This window comes from Capricornis sumatraensis, chromosome 7 (genome assembly GCF_032405125.1).
Source record: "Capricornis sumatraensis isolate serow.1 chromosome 7, serow.2, whole genome shotgun sequence".
NCBI lineage: Eukaryota > Metazoa > Chordata > Mammalia > Artiodactyla > Bovidae > Capricornis > Capricornis sumatraensis.
Window position 1 is genome coordinate 23,947,787 of NC_091075.1, and position 6,201 is coordinate 23,953,987.

The following is a 6,201-nucleotide window of genomic DNA, read 5'->3' on the forward strand; positions in this document are numbered from 1 at the left end:
ATGAGCATGCCTGTAAGTACCAGCAGTACCAACAAGCACAATAAATTCCTAATACTTTCTGGACCTTTCTTAGATCCCAGACCCACTGCACACATTTTGGGTGCAGAAGGAAGTAAGGAGAGGGAAGCTGGCTTTCCTATTCATACCATATTGACAGGAACTAAGAACCTGATTTCAATTTATTTCAGAAAATTAAAGCAAGTGAGTATTTTGCTGTTGCTGTTGAAGTGGTTCTTCCAGAACCATGCCGTAAAATTCCTGTCCACCAGTAGGTGTCACAAAATCTTTTCTTACTGCTGCACTGCACAAGGGACGATTTGGATTTGTATAATTTCCAGAATCATATCTCCTTTCCATTATCTGGAGTAAATAGCCTGGATCATTTTGACACAATGGCTAGAGAATTTTTAAAGGCAAGATTTCCTATCTTAATTCTGATAATCCCAAGCTGAATATTTTCACATTCTAGAAAGAGTGAGGGTTTCTATTTACTGTGTGATTTCTTTCGAATGCCTTTGGACAAACTGGAATGACCATATGCTTATCAGCAATGGGACTGTGCCTAAGATAATTAGACAAACGGAAGGATTAAAAGAAAATCTATGTGCAGATAATGGGCATGCAAACTATTATGCTTTCCAGAGGTGAATAAGGTATATGTAGATACCAAACCATTTCTTACTCTATTAGTAATCCAATTCAATATATTTTAATATTAAACCTCTATAAAATGTTAACAGAATAAAGTTATCCTGTTATGTTTTCAGGCACAAGTGAACACTTTCTTAGCTTTTATGGTGATGCTTACTTTCCCTTTGAAGTTGAAATTACTCCCAAGTTAATCCCAACTGGTAGACACTTTTTCCCACATGGAGAACAGGAAATTTGCTTATTATTCTGAGTTCCCTGGCAACCAGACTTACCTGTTACAGACTTACTTTGAGAATTGTAGTGGGGAAATAATGCGTGTGTATGCTCAGTTGCTCAATCATGTCTCACTCTTTGAGACCCCATGGACTGTAGCCCACCACTCCTCTCTCCATGGGATTCTCTAGGCAAGAATACTGGAGTGGGTTGCCATTGCCTCCTCCAGGGGATCTTCCCAATCCAGGGATCGAACCCATGTCTCCTGCATCTTCTGCCTTGGTGGGTGGATTCTAGACCATTGAGTCACGTAGGAAACCCAATAATACTGTCCCTCCATAATTGATGTCTACTCATAACCTCAGAATGTCACCTTTTTTGAAAGTGAGGTCTTTACAGATGTAATTATTTTAGTTACAGTCAGGTCACATTAGATTAGTGTGGGTCCGAAGTCTTGTGTCCCTGAAAGGCTAGCGTCCCTCAAAGAAAAGTCAGGGAATATGCAGTCACAGAGGAAGAAGGCCATGTGCAGGGAGTAAAGTGGTACAGCTGCAGCCAGGGACACCAAGGCCTGCCAGCAACCCCCAGAAGCCCAGGAGAGGTAAGCAAAGCTTCTCTCCTAAAGCCTTCAGAGGAGCCTCATCCAATTCAAACTTCTAGCTCCCAGAATTGATGGATTCCATTACTATTATTTCATGTCACCAGTTTGTGCAAATTTATGAACATGGCCCTAGGACACCAATAAACAATCAATCTTCAGCTTCTTTTACTGGGTGAGAAAATGTCTGGATGTTTGATTTAAAACAAAATACTCACTTTTGTTCTCCATGGAGCATGCTGTCTTACGATGCTGTGAGGAAAAGCCAGGTGGCTCTCCAACTGTTTTTCCAGCCAAGTAAGAGAGAAGTTGTTAAACAGGTGAATGGATTTTTAAATTATTTTGTGACCTTCATGTTAAAAAGAAAAATTGATTTCCTCAACTCTGAATCACACTAGCAGGAAGTGCTGTTGATTAGGAAGACTGTGGTAACAGAAAAAGAGACGATCGACTGAGAACTGGGTAAAGACGAAACATCCAATCTAACTCCATCTTACTTTCCAGTAGCGCTTCCACCCTAACTCGCTTGTGAAATTAGTGACTCTGGCATTTTAAAAATATTCTGGTATTATTGCTACATTTATTTGTACAATGCCATTTTCTCTGGGGAAGGGGTAAAAATAAAATTGTCAATATATCGTCATATTCTGTTTAACCAGGAATGATAGGATTTTATGGACACTACCACTATATCTGGGCTGCCCCAATGGCTCAGTGGTAAAGAATCTGTCTGGCAATGCAAAAGACACAGGTTCGATCCCTGGGTCAAGAAGATTCCCTGGAAGAGGAAATGGCAACCCAATTCAGTATTCTTGCCTGAAAAATCCCTTTGACAGAAGAGCCTGACAGGCTACAGACCCTTTTCCCAAAAGGGTCACAAAGAGACAGACACAGCTGAGTGAGCACACCATTATATTCTAAGAATAATGTATTATAAAAATATAAATAGGATGACCACTGGAATGGAGCTCAAAGGGAGATTTGGAGAAAAGGTGGAAATAGAATTAAGAGGGTTTTTTCATTCTTATTTATGTACTTATTCATTTTTGATTTGCTTATAGGATCAATTTACATTTACTGAAAACAAGGTAGACGATTGAATATCCTCGGCCCTTGTTTTGCAGTTGCTCAGTTGTGTCTGACTCTCTTTGACCTCATAGACTGTAGCCCGTCAGGCTCCTCTGTCCATGGGATTCTCCAGGCAAGAATACTGGAGTGGGCAGCGATTCTCTCTCCAGGGGATCTTCCCAATGCAGGGATCTGACCTGGGTCTCCCTCACTGCAGGCAGATTCTTTACCATCTGAGCCACCAGGGAAACCCATCCTCAGCCTTAACCCTCAAGAAAACTGAGCCTGGCGCATAAGACTGGTTTTCTAGTGGAAAATCAAGGGGAACATCATGGTAATTCTGCTCAATCCAGCTAGGTCACTCCCCAGTGGAAACAGCTGACAGGCCTTGGCTGGTGCAGACTATGTCTTGGTGGAGAGAAAGCGGAGGAGGGAACAGGGTTTCTCGTCCTCCTTCATCACCATCTTTCCCACAGCTGCCCACAGCTTGCTCCTCAGGCTGGGGACTTAACACCGCACCAGTCCACCATGGAAGGACACAGTATCTGCAAGGATGGAGAAAGCATTTTCTTGTAGATTTGCTCTCATTATGAGATTTTTCAAGATTTCTCACATGTCTCATTATATAACTTATCACAGGCCTTCAAAAAATTAATTCATTAAAAAAACTCAAAGTAAAGAAGAACATAAATTATTGCACTTAGCATTATAACAGTTTGTACTGTTAAGGAATTAAAGTTTATTGATTTTGTTAGTGTAACTGTTCAGAGTCATGTTCACAAATGACAAAGAGCTTAAAGTTTATCCCTTGAAGAACAGGGTGTACTTTAAACAGAGTTGTAATGTTAAAAATGTATTAGAATAATACTCTTGTCTGAGACTTAACAAATTGAGGGTTACATTTTCAAAGTTAGACCAGGTCATAGAAAATAGTCACCCAGTTACCTTTCCAATGTATATGCCCCTGTTCTTACTCTCATCTATTATAAAACACCGATTTTCCAAGGATCAATACATCCCAAAGAGTCTTAAGGGAAAATAAGTCACTTAGAAGGGAATTAGTCACGGCATAAAGTAGCAGAGGTTATATCCCTAGATATCATTACTCTTCTGAGGTCCTTCAACCAGGCCCGTAGGTACATCCACAGATGTGTGTGTATGTGTTAATGTGTGAATTCCTGTGTATGCATTTGTATGAGTGCAAAGAAGAGAGAGAACAAGAAAAAATTGTTTGCACAAGAAGGGAGTATAAAATATAAACTAGGCACTTCATTTAATTTTTTTTTTATTATATATCTTATTGGCTCACTCTTCCACTAGGATCAGAACTCCATGAAGAGAGGGGTCAATCTGTTATGTCACCATTTTAGAGTCAATGAATAGAACAATAACCATCATTCAAAGCCTGTAGTTCACATTAGGGTTCACTGTTTTTTAAAATCTTATCAGATTGTAGTTGATTTACAATGTTGTATTAAGTGTCAAGTGTACAGCATAGTGATTCAGTTATATATATACATATATTCACTCTTTTTTAGATTTTTTCCATACAGCTCATTCCAGAATACTGAGTAGAGTTCCCTGTGCTACACAGTAAGGTCCTTATTAGTTATATATTTTGTATATAAAAGCATGTATATGTCAACTCCAATCTCCCAATTTACCCCTCCTAGACTCCTTTCCCTTCTGGTAACCATAATTTGTTTTCTACAGCTGTGAGTCTATTTCTGTTTTCCAAATAAGTTCATTTGTACCGTTCTTGGTGTTATATGTTGTGTGGATTTTTATGAATGTAGTTGCATGTATTCTACAGAATAGTTTCACTGCTCTAAAAATCCCCTATGTTCCACTGACTTTTCCCTTCCTCCCCTCTAGCCCCTGGCAACCACTGATCTTTTTCTTTCATATATTTTTAGCTATCTCTATAGTTTCATCTTTTCTAGAATGTCTTACAGCTGGATTCATTATCATATGTGGTCTTTTATATTGGCTTCTTTCACTTACTAATATGCATTGAAGTTTCCTCTGTGTCTTGTCATGCCTTGATAGCTCACTGAATAATACTCCATTGGCTGGATGGACCAGTTGATCCATTCACCTACTGAAGTTCTATGACTAAAACTGTTTTAAATATCCATGTGCAGGTTTCTATCTTGGCATAAGCTTTCCACTCATTTGGGTAAATACCAAGGAATGTGATTTCTGGATCTTATGGTAGGAATATGTTTATTTTTTAGAAAAAAACTGCCAAACAGTCTTTTAAGGGGGTTGTACCATTTTGCATTCCTACCATCATGACTGTATTTTCTCTGTTGCTCCACATCCTTGCCAGCATTTGATGTTGCAGTGTTTTGGATTTTGGTTATTCTAATATATACGTCTTGGAAACAATCTCATTTTTTAAAAAAATTTTCCAATTCCCTAATGATGTATGATGCATCTTTTCATACAGATGAGAAAATATGAAATGTATCAATTTACATCATCTTTGCAGAGGACATGCTAATCTCTGTATGATTCTAATTTTGGCATATGTGCTTCCAAGGTGAGCACTGCCTTTTCTTTTGATTCCCAAGTTGAAGGATGTAATGGCTAAAACAAACATGTAACCATGAGATAAACTGGAGTATGCCATTGACTGCAGAGTCTTGTCTATTTCTATAAAATATATATGAGATCTGACTTGTGAATTGAGAGGGAGCAAGAGACACCAAGAAATGCAGAAGAGAAAAAAAAAAAAACAGTAGGAAGGATGTGTACTTTCAGACAGAACCACAAAGGCACCCTAGTTTCAACATGTGCAGACAAAACAAGGCAGGTTTTTAGAAGAAAGTGAAAAATAAAAATGGGGGCAGTGAAGTAATTAGAACTAACCTTTAGAAACATGTTGGAAGTTTTCTTCCAACATTTTACTTTCACCTTTCCTCCTGCTTAAGCCTGTTTACAAAGAGCTTAGAAAAACAGTGTGACTCCACACTTATAAAAAAAGTAATCAAACTGTTTAAAATTTTTTAAGCTCAAAATTGAGCACCTGTATTTTAAGATGTGTAGGATTCCAGGTGGTGCAGTGGTAAAGAATCCACCTGCCAATGCAGGAGATGCAAGAAACACAGGTTCAGTCCCTAAGTTAGGAAGATCCCCTGGCATAGGTAGTGACAATCTGCTTGAGTATTATTGCCTGGACAATATGTAACCCAGTTGTGCTAGTGGTAAAGAACCTGCCTCCAATGCAGGAAACATAAGAGATGTGATTTAGATCCCTAAGTCGGGAAGATCCCTAAGTCTGGAAGATCCCTAAGTTGGGCAACCCACTCCAGTATTCTTGCCTAGAGAATCCCGCGGAGAGAGGAGTGGTGGGCTACAGTCCATGGGGTCTCAAAGAGTTGGACAGGACTGAGCATACACACTATATAAGATGATGGATGTTCACTAAACTTACTGTGGTAATCATTTCATGGTTTATGCAAGTGCAATCCTTATTTTTTACATCTTAAACTTATACAGTGCTGTATGTTGACTATATCACAATAAAATGAAGGAGAAAACTAAACTGCAGATCAACATCTCTCATGAACATAGACACAGATATTCTAAAGAAAATATTATGAAATCAAACTTAATGATATGAAAAAGGATCATATACTATTTCCACCTAAGATTTGCCCTAAAAA

The 6,201-nt window shown here is 38.6% G+C and overlaps 1 pseudogene; it reads right to left on the reverse strand.

The window, feature by feature from the left end:
- Nucleotides 1–4,986: 4,986 nt before the first annotated feature.
- LOC138082458 (U6 spliceosomal RNA) lies at nt 4,987–5,083 on the reverse strand (annotated as a pseudogene).
- Nucleotides 5,084–6,201: the final 1,118 nt, after the last annotated feature.